At 40.3% G+C, this 15,889-nt stretch overlaps 6 non-coding genes across 6 annotated transcripts; all 6 read left to right on the top strand.

Annotated features, from left to right (window-relative positions):
• The first annotated feature begins 1,754 nt into the window (after window positions 1-1,754).
• TRNAI-UAU (transfer RNA isoleucine (anticodon UAU)) lies at window positions 1,755-1,849 on the top strand. Its single transcript has 2 exons — window positions 1,755-1,792; window positions 1,814-1,849. It is a non-coding gene; the product is annotated as a tRNA-Ile (tRNA).
• A 2,308-nt stretch (window positions 1,850-4,157) lies between these two features.
• TRNAI-UAU (transfer RNA isoleucine (anticodon UAU)) lies at window positions 4,158-4,252 on the top strand. Its single transcript has 2 exons — window positions 4,158-4,195; window positions 4,217-4,252. It is a non-coding gene; the product is annotated as a tRNA-Ile (tRNA).
• A 2,296-nt stretch (window positions 4,253-6,548) lies between these two features.
• On the top strand, window positions 6,549-6,643 carry TRNAI-UAU (transfer RNA isoleucine (anticodon UAU)). Its single transcript has 2 exons — window positions 6,549-6,586; window positions 6,608-6,643. It is a non-coding gene; the product is annotated as a tRNA-Ile (tRNA).
• Window positions 6,644-8,951: 2,308 nt separating this feature from the next.
• Window positions 8,952-9,046, top strand: TRNAI-UAU (transfer RNA isoleucine (anticodon UAU)). The gene is made up of 2 exons: window positions 8,952-8,989; window positions 9,011-9,046. It is a non-coding gene; the product is annotated as a tRNA-Ile (tRNA).
• Window positions 9,047-11,344: 2,298 nt separating this feature from the next.
• Window positions 11,345-11,439, top strand: TRNAI-UAU (transfer RNA isoleucine (anticodon UAU)). The gene is made up of 2 exons: window positions 11,345-11,382; window positions 11,404-11,439. It is a non-coding gene; the product is annotated as a tRNA-Ile (tRNA).
• A 2,308-nt stretch (window positions 11,440-13,747) lies between these two features.
• On the top strand, window positions 13,748-13,842 carry TRNAI-UAU (transfer RNA isoleucine (anticodon UAU)). The gene is made up of 2 exons: window positions 13,748-13,785; window positions 13,807-13,842. It is a non-coding gene; the product is annotated as a tRNA-Ile (tRNA).
• The last annotated feature ends 2,047 nt before the right edge of the window (window positions 13,843-15,889 follow it).

Below are 15,889 nucleotides of genomic sequence, written 5' to 3'. Positions count from 1 at the left end.
TCAATTTCTCTTTTCCTCATCCCCATCCTGATTCTACTTCTTGAGACACCAGGTTCACTTCTTTATCCACCCCAACCAATCAAGGTCACCAAATCTATCAAACAAGTCTGCCTGCATTCACTTTCACTTTAAGTACAAGATAAGTTGTATCATTTGAACAGAGAGCATGAGAAAAGGAAGTTTATGGTGAGTGGTGGCTGGGGTTTTGAGGATTCACCTCATTTTCCTGAGAGCCGAGGTATCTGGGAGCTATAGTGTTTTGAGAGGAAAGAAATTAAAATCTCCAAGGTGCCACTGCTCGAGCCCTATAACGCTCGTTATGTGGAAGCAGATTGAGCAGAAAGAGAGGTCAGATACTCGCTCAACCTTTCCAAGGGACGGTAAACATTGAGTTATTATCTGGTTTTGCCTAGCAGGGTGAGAACAGCGTTTGTCAGGCAATCGGAAGGGGAGACGAATGAGTCGTAGTTCTCTGGTATTATTCAAGTCTTCTTGCTAAGATAAAAGCAGAAAAGGGAACGTTGACAATAAGCAAGCTTAAAACGAGGTGTGATTCCTAGGTGAAATAACTTGAAAAGAGTTAAGATTTAAAAGATAAACAGAAGATCCTGATGAGGATTGAACTCGTGTCCCCTGGTTCCAAAAAATCCGTGCTTTGCCACTGAGCTACAAAGCCGGAGGATTTCCATATCTCAGAGTGCCATATGTAGTCTTAAGGCAGAATGTGGCCAGCTGTGAGTTTCAGAGTATGAGTGGAAACCTATGTACTTATGAATGTCAACATATAGGCACACATTAAACTACATTCTTAAGGCACTTTTCGTGGAAGGTGGCAAAACTCTATATTCTTAGGAGAATATTAAAGAACTCACATTACTCAGGATATGGATATCAGTAGTTAGTATCTCTGCAATCTGAGACATTTACAGGAAACTGCTCATCAGAAGGGATATGTCAGTGCAGGGCAGACATAAATAAATGGCTCTTCAAACAGCTGACACTTTAGTAGTAAGAGCTGCTTTCTATTCCTTCCAGATATCCAAACTAAGTAGAAGGCCATGCTTGAAGGAAAGACATTCTTCTGGGCTCTCCATGAAAGACTAACTTTCTAATAAACACAACACCCTCTATTTTATTTAATGTATTTGCTACAATGGATTAGCCAGATGGGATCATCTAACGATTTCTGGATGTGTCTCGAAAGATAGCGTAATTATACTGGGAGCAGTGCTGACCTTCAAAAACCAACATGATCGGACTTTGACGATGGTGGGATTTGTATCCACACATGCAGAGCACACTGTATGGGCAGTCCGCCACCTTAACCACTCACCCACTTCATCCACCCTGTAACATGATTTAAAGCATTTGTACACACGAGGTACTCTGTTGACACTAGTCTGTAGCTAAAATGAAAACAGTTGAAGTAAGATATCCAACTACCCACCTTCCCCCAACTTGGGTCCAACATATCATTTTCTGGCTAAATTCCTCCTTTGTGCTTATGAGACATAACAATTAGATTCCCCTAGACTTTGTCGGAACTGACAAGATATAATTGAATGTGGTTTTCAAAAGACTGAATTTTATGTTACAGGACAATTATAGAATCTTTTCCGGTTCCACTGTAATTGTAGTAATCAGGGTAACATGTTTGCATGTGAGCTGATCTTGCATACGGTATGTTGATGACGATCCTGTCGTCTACTAAGTCACCTCTAGGTGGCGCAGTTGGACTCATGGTGTATGTGTGAGCTCCAGTGGCGCAATCGGTTAGCGCGCGGTACTTATACAGCAGTACTTGCACTGAGCCATGCCGAGGTTGTGAGTTCGAGCCTCACCTCGAGCAACTGCATTATCTTTTTTAAATCATTACACTGAAAGGAAAAATTAAACTCAGATTAAAGATGGCGCTTGCTAAAGATTATTCACTTCTATTCAGAATCTTCCTGTCTGACTCCTCCGGGTCCCTAGGATCACATCGCCTTCGGGACGATTCGTTTCACTGCATTATGATGTGCTGACTTGTGAACTATGCATTCACATCAGTGTATTCAAAAAGAAATTTGCTAAATAACAAGAATAATAAAAACAGTATAGTCGCATGAATAGCCATAAATTGAAGAGCTGCAAAAAATGTTGATCAACCAAATTGAATAAAATATTACTCATATAAATGGCAAAAGGATAGCATCATCACACAAAGGCCTTAGCCAAATATGCTATTCCTCTAAAGTAGATTGTACCTCTTGTGTGCTGTGATTGTTCCTCCAATACAAAATTCATTTTTAATTTGTCTGCAATTTTGAAAAATAATGCCTGCTAGAAGTCAACTTTTTAAAATGATTTCATTCATGACACGTATTTCTCTAACCTGTGATTGTGGTCCATGCTCAATTTCTCTTTTCCTCATCCCCATCCTGATTCTACTTCTTGAGACACCAGGTTCACTTCTTTATCCACCCCAACCAATCAAGGTCACCAAATCTATCAAACAAGTCTGCCTGCATTCACTTTCACTTTAAGTACAAGATAAGTTGTATCATTTGAACAGAGAGCATGAGAAAAGGAAGTTTATGGTGAGTGGTGGCTGGGGTTTTGAGGATTCACCTCATTTTCCTGAGAGCCGAGGTATCTGGGAGCTATAGTGTTTTGAGAGGAAAGAAATTAAAATCTCCAAGGTGCCACTGCTCGAGCCCTATAACGCTCGTTATGTGGAAGCAGATTGAGCAGAAAGAGAGGTCAGATACTCGCTCAACCTTTCCAAGGGACGGTAAACATTGAGTTATTATCTGGTTTTGCCTAGCAGGGTGAGAACAGCGTTTGTCAGGCGTTTGTCAGGCAATGGAAGGGGAGACGAATGAGTCGTAGTTCTCTGGTATTATTCAAGTCTTCTTGCTAAGATAAAAGCAGAAAAGGGAACGTTGACAATAAGCAAGCTTAAAACGAGGTGTGATTCCTAGGTGAAATAACTTGAAAAGAGTTAAGATTTAAAAGATAAACAGAAGATCCTGATGAGGATTGAACTCGTGTCCCCTGGTTCCAAAAAATCCGTGCTTTGCCACCGAGCTACAAAGCCGGAGGTTTTCCATATCTCAGAGTGCCATATGTAGTCTTAAGGCAGAATGCGGCCAGCTGTGACTTTCAGAGTATGAGTGTAAACCTATGTACTTATGAATGTCAACATATAGGCACACATTAAACTACATTCTTAAGGCACTTTTCGTGGAAGGTGGCAAAACTCTATATTCTTAGGAGAATATTAAAGTACTCACATTACTCAGGATATGGATATCAGTAGTTAGTATCTCTGCAATCTGAGACATTTACAGGAAACTACTCATCAGAAGGGATATGTCAGTGCAGGGCAGACATAAATAAATGGCTCTTCAAACAGCTGACACTTTAGTAGTAAGAGCTGCTTTCTATTCCTTCCAGATATCCAAACTAAGTAGAAGGCCATGCTTGAAGGAAAGACATTCTTCTGGGCTCTCCATGAAAGACTAACTTTCTAATAAACACAACACCCTCTATTTTATTTAATGTATTTGCTACAATGGATTAGCCAGATGGGATCATCTAACGATTTCTGGATGTGTCTCGAAAGAGAGCGTAATTATACTGGGAGCAGTGCTGACCTTCAAAAACCAACATGATCGGACTTTGACGATGGTGGGATTTGTATCCACACATGCAGAGCACACTGTATGGGCAGTCCGCCACCTTAACCACTCACCCACTTCATCCACCCTGGAACAGGATTTAAAGCATTTGTACACACGAGGTACTCTGTTGACACTAGTCTGTAGCTAAAATGAAAACAGTTGAAGTAAGATATCCAACTACCCACCTTCCCCCAACTTGGGTCCAACATATCATTTTCTGGCTAAATTCCTACTTTGTGCTTATGAGACATAACAATTAGATTCCCCTAGACTTTGTCGGAACTGACGAGATATAATTGAATGTGGTTTTCAAAAGACTGAATTTTATGTTACAGGACAATTATAGAATCTTTTCCGGTTCCACTGTAATTGTAGTAATCAGGGTAACATGTTTGCATGTGAGCTGATCTTGCATACGGTATGTTGATGACGATCCTGTCGTCTACTAAGTCACCTCTAGGTGGCGCAGTTGGACTCATGGTGTATGTGTGAGCTCCAGTGGCGCAATCGATTAGCGCGCGGTACTTATACAGCAATACTTGCACTGAGCCATGCCGAGGTTGTGAGTTCGAGCCTCACCTCGAGCAACTGCATTATCTTTTTTAAATCATTACACTGAAAGGAAAAATTAAACTCAGATTAAAGATGGCGCTTGCTAAAGATTATTTACTTCTATTCAGAATCTTCCTGTCTAACTCCTCCGGGTCCCTAGGATCACATCACCTTCGGGACGATTCGTTTCACTGCATTATGATGTGCTGACTTGTGAACTATGCATTCACATCAGTGTATTCAAAAATAAATTTGCTAAATAACAAGAATAATAAAAACAGTATAGTCGCATGAATAGCCATAAATTGAAGTGCTGCAAAAAATGTTGATCAACCAAATTGAATAAAATATAACTCATATAAATGGCAAAAGGATAGCATCATCACACAAAGGCCTTAGCCAAATATGCTATTCCTCTAAAGTAGATTGTACCTCTTGTGTGCTGTGATTGTTCCTCCAATACAAAATTCATTTTTAATTTGTCTGCAATTTTGAAAAATAATGCCTGCTAGAAGTCAACTTTTTAAAATGATTTCATTCATGACACGTATTTCTCTAACCTGTGATTGTGGTCCCTGCTCAATTTCTCTTTTCCTCATCCCCATCCTGATTCTACTTCTTGAGACACCAGGTTCACTTCTTTATCCATCCCAACCAATCAAGGTCACCAAATCTATCAAACAAGTCTGCCTGCATTCACTTTCACTTTAAGTACAAGATAAGTTGTATCATTTGAACAGAGAGCATGAGAAAAGGAAGTTTATGGTGAGTGGTGGCTGGGGTTTTGAGGATTCACCTCATTTTCCTGAGAGCCGAGGTATCTGGGAGCTATAGTGTTTTGAGAGGAAGAAATTAAAATCTCCAAGGTGCCACTGCTCGAGCCCTATAACGCTCGTTATGTGGAAGCAGATTGAGCAGAAAGAGAGGTCAGATACTCGCTCAACCTTTCCAAGGGACGGTAAACATTGAGTTATTATCTGGTTTTGCCTTGCAGGGTGAGAACAGCGTTTGTCAGGCAATCGGAAGGGGAGACGAATGAGTCGTAGTTCTCTGGTATTATTCAAGTCTTCTTGTTAAGATAAAAGCAGAAAAGGGAACGTTGACAATAAGCAAGCTTAAAACGAGGTGTGATTCCTAGGTGAAATAACTTGAAAAGAGTTAAGATTTAAAAGATAAACAGAAGACCCTGATGAGGATTGAACTCGTGTCCCCTGGTTCCAAAAAATTAGTGCTTTGCCACTGAGCTACAAAGCCAGACGGTTTCCGATCTCAGAGTGCCATATGTAGTCTTAAGGCAGAATGTGGCCAGCTGTGACTTTCAGAGTATGAGTGGAAGCCTATGTACTTATGAATGTCAACATATAGGCACACATTAAACTACATTCTTAAGGCACTTTTCTTGGAAGGTGGCAAAACTCTATATTCTTAGGAGAATATTAAAGAACTCACATTACTCAGGATATGGATATCAGTAGTTAGTATCTCTGCAATCTGAGACATTTACAGGAAACTACTCATCAGAAGGGATATGTCAGTGCAGGGCAGACATAAATAAATGGCTCTTCAAACAGCTGACACTTTAGTAGTAAGAGCTGCTTTCTATTCCTTCCAGATATCCAAACTAAGTAGAAGGCCATGCTTGAAGGAAAGACATTCTTCTGGGCTCTCCATGAAAGACTAACTTTCTAATAAACACAACACCCTCTATTTTATTTAATGTATTTGCTACAATGGATTAGCCAGATGGGATCATCTAACGATTTCTGGATGTGTCTCGAAAGAGAGCGTAATTATACTGGGAGCAGTGCTGACCTTCAAAAACCAACATGATCGGACTTTGACGATGGTGGGATTTGTATCCACACATGCAGAGCACACTGTATGGGCAGTCCGCCACCTTAACCACTCACCCACTTCATCCACCCTGTAACATGATTTAAAGCATTTGTACACACGAGGTACTCTGTTGACACTAGTCTGTAGCTAAAATGAAAACAGTTGAAGTAAGATATCCAACTACCCACCTTCCCCCAACTTGGGTCCAACATATCATTTTCTGGCTAAATTCCTCCTTTGTGCTTATGAGACATAACAATTAGATTCCCCTAGACTTTGTCGGAACTGACGAGATATAATTGAATGTGGTTTTCAAAAGACTGAATTTTATGTTACAGGACAATTATAGAATCTTTTCCGGTTCCACTGTAATTGTAGTAATCAGGGTAACATGTTTGCATGTGAGCTGATCTTGCATACGGTATGTTGATGACGATCCTGTCGTCTATTAAGTCACCTCTAGGTCACGCAGTTGGACTCATGGTGTATGTGTGAGCTCCAGTGGCGCAATCGATTAGCGCGCGGTACTTATACAGCAATACTTGCACTGAGCCATGCCGAGGTTGTGAGTTCGAGCCTCACCTCGAGCAACTGCATTATCTTTTTTAAATCATTACACTGAAAGGAAAAATTAAACTCAGATTAAAGATGGCGCTTGCTAAAGATTATTCACTTCAATTCAGAATCTTCCTGTCTGACTCCTCCGGGTCCCTAGGATCACATCGCCTTCGGGACGATTCGTTTCACTGCATTATGATGTGCTGACTTGTGAACTATGCATTCACATCAGTGTATTCAAAAAGAAATTTGCTAAATAACAAGAATAATAAAAACAGTATAGTCGCATGAATAGCCATAAATTGAAGAGCTGCAAAAAATGTTGATCAACCAAATTGAATAAAATATTACTCATATAAATGGCAAAAGGATAGCATCATCACACAAAGGCCTTAGCCAAATATGCTATTCCTCTAAAGTAGATTGTACCTCTTGTGTGCTGTGATTGTTCCTCCAATACAAAATTCATTTTTAATTTGTCTGCAATTTTGAAAAATAATGCCTGCTAGAAGTCAACTTTTTAAAATGATTTCATTCATGACACGTATTTCTCTAACCTGTGATTGTGGTCCATGCTCAATTTCTCTTTTCCTCATCCCCATCCTGATTCTACTTCTTGAGACACCAGGTTCACTTCTTTATCCACCCCAACCAATCAAGGTCACCAAATCTATCAAACAAGTCTGCCTGCATTCACTTTCACTTTAAGTACAAGATAAGTTGTATCATTTGAACAGAGAGCATGAGAAAAGGAAGTTTATGGTGAGTGGTGGCTGGGGTTTTGAGGATTCACCTCATTTTCCTGAGAGCCGAGGTATCTGGGAGCTATAGTGTTTTGAGAGGAAAGAAATTAAAATCTCCAAGGTGCCACTGCTCGAGCCCTATAACGCTCGTTATGTGGAAGCAGATTGAGCAGAAAGAGAGGTCAGATACTCGCTCAACCTTTCCAAGGGACGGTAAACATTGAGTTATTATCTGGTTTTGCCTAGCAGGGTGAGAACAGCGTTTGTCAGGCGTTTGTCAGGCAATGGAAGGGGAGACGAATGAGTCGTAGTTCTCTGGTATTATTCAAGTCTTCTTGCTAAGATAAAAGCAGAAAAGGGAACGTTGACAATAAGCAAGCTTAAAACGAGGTGTGATTCCTAGGTGAAATAACTTGAAAAGAGTTAAGATTTAAAAGATAAACAGAAGATCCTGATGAGGATTGAACTCGTGTCCCCTGGTTCCAAAAAATCCGTGCTTTGCCACCGAGCTACAAAGCCGGAGGTTTTCCATATCTCAGAGTGCCATATGTAGTCTTAAGGCAGAATGTGGCCAGCTGTGAGTTTCAGAGTATGAGTGGAAACCTATGTACTTATGAATGTCAACATATAGGCACACATTAAACTACATTCTTAAGGCACTTTTCGTGGAAGGTGGCAAAACTCTATATTCTTAGGAGAATATTAAAGTACTCACATTACTCAGGATATGGATATCAGTAGTTAGTATCTCTGCAATCTGAGACATTTACAGGAAACTGCTCATCAGAAGGGATATGTCAGTGCAGGGCAGACATAAATAAATGGCTCTTCAAACAGCTGACACTTTAGTAGTAAGAGCTGCTTTCTATTCCTTCCAGATATCCAAACTAAGTAGAAGGCCATGCTTGAAGGAAAGACATTCTTCTGGGCTCTCCATGAAAGACTAACTTTCTAATAAACACAACACCCTCTATTTTATTTAATGTATTTGCTACAATGGATTAGCCAGATGGGATCATCTAACGATTTCTGGATGTGTCTCGAAAGAGAGCGTAATTATACTGGGAGCAGTGCTGACCTTCAAAAACCAACATGATCGGACTTTGACGATGGTGGGATTTGTATCCACACATGCAGAGCACACTGTATGGGCAGTCCGCCACCTTAACCACTCACCCACTTCATCCACCCTGGAACAGGATTTAAAGCATTTGTACACACGAGGTACTCTGTTGACACTAGTCTGTAGCTAAAATGAAAACAGTTGAAGTAAGATATCCAACTACCCACCTTCCCCCAACTTGGGTCCAACATATCATTTTCTGGCTAAATTCCTACTTTGTGCTTATGAGACATAACAATTAGATTCCCCTAGACTTTGTCGGAACTGACGAGATATAATTGAATGTGGTTTTCAAAAGACTGAATTTTATGTTACAGGACAATTATAGAATCTTTTCCGGTTCCACTGTAATTGTAGTAATCAGGGTAACATGTTTGCATGTGAGCTGATCTTGCATACGGTATGTTGATGACGATCCTGTCGTCTACTAAGTCACCTCTAGGTGGCGCAGTTGGACTCATGGTGTATGTGTGAGCTCCAGTGGCGCAATCGGTTAGCGCGCGGTACTTATACAGCAGTACTTGCACTGAGCCATGCCGAGGTTGTGAGTTTGAGCCTCACCTGGAGCAACTGCATTATCTTTTTTAAATCATTTCAATGAAAGGAAAAATTAAACTCAGATTAAAGATGGCGCTTGCTAAAGATTATTTACTTCTATTCAGAATCTTCCTGTCTAACTCCTCCGGGTCCCTAGGATCACATCGCCTTCGGGACGATTCGTTTCACTGCATTATGATGTGCTGACTTGTGAACTATGCATTCACATCAGTGTATTCAAAAAGAAATTTGCTAAATAACAAGAATAATAAAAACAGTATAGTCGCATGAATAGCCATAAATTGAAGAGCTGCAAAAAATGTTGATCAACCAAATTGAATAAAATATAACTCATATAAATGGCAAAAGGATAGCATCATCACACAAAGGCCTTAGCCAAATATGCTATTCCTCTAAAGTAGATTGTACCTCTTGTGTGCTGTGATTGTTCCTCCAATACAAAATTCATTTTTAATTTGTCTGCAATTTTGAAAAATAATGCCTGCTAGAAGTCAACTTTTTAAAATGATTTCATTCATGACACGTATTTCTCTAACCTGTGATTGTGGTCCATGCTCAATTTCTCTTTTCCTCATCCCCATCCTGATTCTACTTCTTGAGACACCAGGTTCACTTCTTTATCCACCCCAACCAATCAAGGTCACCAAATCTATCAAACAAGTCTGCCTGCATTCACTTTCACTTTAAGTACAAGATAAGTTGTATCATTTGAACAGAGAGCATGAGAAAAGGAAGTTTATGGTGAGTGGTGGCTGGGGTTTTGAGGATTCACCTCATTTTCCTGAGAGCCGAGGTATCTGGGAGCTATAGTGTTTTGAGAGGAAAGAAATTAAAATCTCCAAGGTGCCACTGCTCGAGCCCTATAACGCTCGTTATGTGGAAGCAGATTGAGCAGAAAGAGAGGTCAGATACTCGCTCAACCTTTCCAAGGGACGGTAAACATTGAGTTATTATCTGGTTTTGCCTAGCAGGGTGAGAACAGCGTTTGTCAGGCAATCGGAAGGGGAGACGAATGAGTCGTAGTTCTCTGGTATTATTCAAGTCTTCTTGCTAAGATAAAAGCAGAAAAGGGAACGTTGACAATAAGCAAGCTTAAAACGAGGTGTGATTCCTAGGTGAAATAACTTGAAAAGAGTTAAGATTTAAAAGATAAACAGAAGATCCTGATGAGGATTGAACTCGTGTCCCCTGGTTCCAAAAAATCCGTGCTTTGCCACTGAGCTACAAAGCCGGAGGATTTCCATATCTCAGAGTGCCATATGTAGTCTTAAGGCAGAATGTGGCCAGCTGTGAGTTTCAGAGTATGAGTGGAAACCTATGTACTTATGAATGTCAACATATAGGCACACATTAAACTACATTCTTAAGGCACTTTTCGTGGAAGGTGGCAAAACTCTATATTCTTAGGAGAATATTAAAGAACTCACATTACTCAGGATATGGATATCAGTAGTTAGTATCTCTGCAATCTGAGACATTTACAGGAAACTGCTCATCAGAAGGGATATGTCAGTGCAGGGCAGACATAAATAAATGGCTCTTCAAACAGCTGACACTTTAGTAGTAAGAGCTGCTTTCTATTCCTTCCAGATATCCAAACTAAGTAGAAGGCCATGCTTGAAGGAAAGACATTCTTCTGGGCTCTCCATGAAAGACTAACTTTCTAATAAACACAACACCCTCTATTTTATTTAATGTATTTGCTACAATGGATTAGCCAGATGGGATCATCTAACGATTTCTGGATGTGTCTCGAAAGATAGCGTAATTATACTGGGAGCAGTGCTGACCTTCAAAAACCAACATGATCGGACTTTGACGATGGTGGGATTTGTATCCACACATGCAGAGCACACTGTATGGGCAGTCCGCCACCTTAACCACTCACCCACTTCATCCACCCTGTAACATGATTTAAAGCATTTGTACACACGAGGTACTCTGTTGACACTAGTCTGTAGCTAAAATGAAAACAGTTGAAGTAAGATATCCAACTACCCACCTTCCCCCAACTTGGGTCCAACATATCATTTTCTGGCTAAATTCCTCCTTTGTGCTTATGAGACATAACAATTAGATTCCCCTAGACTTTGTCGGAACTGACAAGATATAATTGAATGTGGTTTTCAAAAGACTGAATTTTATGTTACAGGACAATTATAGAATCTTTTCCGGTTCCACTGTAATTGTAGTAATCAGGGTAACATGTTTGCATGTGAGCTGATCTTGCATACGGTATGTTGATGACGATCCTGTCGTCTACTAAGTCACCTCTAGGTGGCGCAGTTGGACTCATGGTGTATGTGTGAGCTCCAGTGGCGCAATCGGTTAGCGCGCGGTACTTATACAGCAGTACTTGCACTGAGCCATGCCGAGGTTGTGAGTTCGAGCCTCACCTCGAGCAACTGCATTATCTTTTTTAAATCATTACACTGAAAGGAAAAATTAAACTCAGATTAAAGATGGCGCTTGCTAAAGATTATTCACTTCTATTCAGAATCTTCCTGTCTGACTCCTCCGGGTCCCTAGGATCACATCGCCTTCGGGACGATTCGTTTCACTGCATTATGATGTGCTGACTTGTGAACTATGCATTCACATCAGTGTATTCAAAAAGAAATTTGCTAAATAACAAGAATAATAAAAACAGTATAGTCGCATGAATAGCCATAAATTGAAGAGCTGCAAAAAATGTTGATCAACCAAATTGAATAAAATATTACTCATATAAATGGCAAAAGGATAGCATCATCACACAAAGGCCTTAGCCAAATATGCTATTCCTCTAAAGTAGATTGTACCTCTTGTGTGCTGTGATTGTTCCTCCAATACAAAATTCATTTTTAATTTGTCTGCAATTTTGAAAAATAATGCCTGCTAGAAGTCAACTTTTTAAAATGATTTCATTCATGACACGTATTTCTCTAACCTGTGATTGTGGTCCATGCTCAATTTCTCTTTTCCTCATCCCCATCCTGATTCTACTTCTTGAGACACCAGGTTCACTTCTTTATCCACCCCAACCAATCAAGGTCACCAAATCTATCAAACAAGTCTGCCTGCATTCACTTTCACTTTAAGTACAAGATAAGTTGTATCATTTGAACAGAGAGCATGAGAAAAGGAAGTTTATGGTGAGTGGTGGCTGGGGTTTTGAGGATTCACCTCATTTTCCTGAGAGCCGAGGTATCTGGGAGCTATAGTGTTTTGAGAGGAAAGAAATTAAAATCTCCAAGGTGCCACTGCTCGAGCCCTATAACGCTCGTTATGTGGAAGCAGATTGAGCAGAAAGAGAGGTCAGATACTCGCTCAACCTTTCCAAGGGACGGTAAACATTGAGTTATTATCTGGTTTTGCCTAGCAGGGTGAGAACAGCGTTTGTCAGGCGTTTGTCAGGCAATGGAAGGGGAGACGAATGAGTCGTAGTTCTCTGGTATTATTCAAGTCTTCTTGCTAAGATAAAAGCAGAAAAGGGAACGTTGACAATAAGCAAGCTTAAAACGAGGTGTGATTCCTAGGTGAAATAACTTGAAAAGAGTTAAGATTTAAAAGATAAACAGAAGATCCTGATGAGGATTGAACTCGTGTCCCCTGGTTCCAAAAAATCCGTGCTTTGCCACCGAGCTACAAAGCCGGAGGTTTTCCATATCTCAGAGTGCCATATGTAGTCTTAAGGCAGAATGCGGCCAGCTGTGACTTTCAGAGTATGAGTGTAAACCTATGTACTTATGAATGTCAACATATAGGCACACATTAAACTACATTCTTAAGGCACTTTTCGTGGAAGGTGGCAAAACTCTATATTCTTAGGAGAATATTAAAGTACTCACATTACTCAGGATATGGATATCAGTAGTTAGTATCTCTGCAATCTGAGACATTTACAGGAAACTACTCATCAGAAGGGATATGTCAGTGCAGGGCAGACATAAATAAATGGCTCTTCAAACAGCTGACACTTTAGTAGTAAGAGCTGCTTTCTATTCCTTCCAGATATCCAAACTAAGTAGAAGGCCATGCTTGAAGGAAAGACATTCTTCTGGGCTCTCCATGAAAGACTAACTTTCTAATAAACACAACACCCTCTATTTTATTTAATGTATTTGCTACAATGGATTAGCCAGATGGGATCATCTAACGATTTCTGGATGTGTCTCGAAAGAGAGCGTAATTATACTGGGAGCAGTGCTGACCTTCAAAAACCAACATGATCGGACTTTGACGATGGTGGGATTTGTATCCACACATGCAGAGCACACTGTATGGGCAGTCCGCCACCTTAACCACTCACCCACTTCATCCACCCTGGAACAGGATTTAAAGCATTTGTACACACGAGGTACTCTGTTGACACTAGTCTGTAGCTAAAATGAAAACAGTTGAAGTAAGATATCCAACTACCCACCTTCCCCCAACTTGGGTCCAACATATCATTTTCTGGCTAAATTCCTACTTTGTGCTTATGAGACATAACAATTAGATTCCCCTAGACTTTGTCGGAACTGACGAGATATAATTGAATGTGGTTTTCAAAAGACTGAATTTTATGTTACAGGACAATTATAGAATCTTTTCCGGTTCCACTGTAATTGTAGTAATCAGGGTAACATGTTTGCATGTGAGCTGATCTTGCATACGGTATGTTGATGACGATCCTGTCGTCTACTAAGTCACCTCTAGGTGGCGCAGTTGGACTCATGGTGTATGTGTGAGCTCCAGTGGCGCAATCGATTAGCGCGCGGTACTTATACAGCAATACTTGCACTGAGCCATGCCGAGGTTGTGAGTTCGAGCCTCACCTCGAGCAACTGCATTATCTTTTTTAAATCATTACACTGAAAGGAAAAATTAAACTCAGATTAAAGATGGCGCTTGCTAAAGATTATTTACTTCTATTCAGAATCTTCCTGTCTAACTCCTCCGGGTCCCTAGGATCACATCACCTTCGGGACGATTCGTTTCACTGCATTATGATGTGCTGACTTGTGAACTATGCATTCACATCAGTGTATTCAAAAATAAATTTGCTAAATAACAAGAATAATAAAAACAGTATAGTCGCATGAATAGCCATAAATTGAAGTGCTGCAAAAAATGTTGATCAACCAAATTGAATAAAATATAACTCATATAAATGGCAAAAGGATAGCATCATCACACAAAGGCCTTAGCCAAATATGCTATTCCTCTAAAGTAGATTGTACCTCTTGTGTGCTGTGATTGTTCCTCCAATACAAAATTCATTTTTAATTTGTCTGCAATTTTGAAAAATAATGCCTGCTAGAAGTCAACTTTTTAAAATGATTTCATTCATGACACGTATTTCTCTAACCTGTGATTGTGGTCCCTGCTCAATTTCTCTTTTCCTCATCCCCATCCTGATTCTACTTCTTGAGACACCAGGTTCACTTCTTTATCCATCCCAACCAATCAAGGTCACCAAATCTATCAAACAAGTCTGCCTGCATTCACTTTCACTTTAAGTACAAGATAAGTTGTATCATTTGAACAGAGAGCATGAGAAAAGGAAGTTTATGGTGAGTGGTGGCTGGGGTTTTGAGGATTCACCTCATTTTCCTGAGAGCCGAGGTATCTGGGAGCTATAGTGTTTTGAGAGGAAGAAATTAAAATCTCCAAGGTGCCACTGCTCGAGCCCTATAACGCTCGTTATGTGGAAGCAGATTGAGCAGAAAGAGAGGTCAGATACTCGCTCAACCTTTCCAAGGGACGGTAAACATTGAGTTATTATCTGGTTTTGCCTTGCAGGGTGAGAACAGCGTTTGTCAGGCAATCGGAAGGGGAGACGAATGAGTCGTAGTTCTCTGGTATTATTCAAGTCTTCTTGTTAAGATAAAAGCAGAAAAGGGAACGTTGACAATAAGCAAGCTTAAAACGAGGTGTGATTCCTAGGTGAAATAACTTGAAAAGAGTTAAGATTTAAAAGATAAACAGAAGACCCTGATGAGGATTGAACTCGTGTCCCCTGGTTCCAAAAAATTAGTGCTTTGCCACTGAGCTACAAAGCCAGACGGTTTCCGATCTCAGAGTGCCATATGTAGTCTTAAGGCAGAATGTGGCCAGCTGTGACTTTCAGAGTATGAGTGGAAGCCTATGTACTTATGAATGTCAACATATAGGCACACATTAAACTACATTCTTAAGGCACTTTTCTTGGAAGGTGGCAAAACTCTATATTCTTAGGAGAATATTAAAGAACTCACATTACTCAGGATATGGATATCAGTAGTTAGTATCTCTGCAATCTGAGACATTTACAGGAAACTACTCATCAGAAGGGATATGTCAGTGCAGGGCAGACATAAATAAATGGCTCTTCAAACAGCTGACACTTTAGTAGTAAGAGCTGCTTTCTATTCCTTCCAGATATCCAAACTAAGTAGAAGGCCATGCTTGAAGGAAAGACATTCTTCTGGGCTCTCCATGAAAGACTAACTTTCTAATAAACACAACACCCTCTATTTTATTTAATGTATTTGCTACAATGGATTAGCCAGATGGGATCATCTAACGATTTCTGGATGTGTCTCGAAAGAGAGCGTAATTATACTGGGAGCAGTGCTGACCTTCAAAAACCAACATGATCGGACTTTGACGATGGTGGGATTTGTATCCACACATGCAGAGCACACTGTATGGGCAGTCCGCCACCTTAACCACTCACCCACTTCATCCACCCTGTAACATGATTTAAAGCATTTGTACACACGAGGTACTCTGTTGACACTAGTCTGTAGCTAAAATGAAAACAGTTGAAGTAAGATATCCAACTACCCACCTTCCCCCAACTTGGGTCCAACATATCATTTTCTGGCTAAATTCCTCCTTTGTGCTTA

This window comes from Pleurodeles waltl, chromosome 6 (genome assembly GCF_031143425.1).
Source record: "Pleurodeles waltl isolate 20211129_DDA chromosome 6, aPleWal1.hap1.20221129, whole genome shotgun sequence".
Taxonomy (NCBI): Eukaryota; Metazoa; Chordata; class Amphibia; order Caudata; family Salamandridae; genus Pleurodeles; species Pleurodeles waltl.
This window is presented reverse-complemented; position numbering and strand designations above follow the sequence as displayed.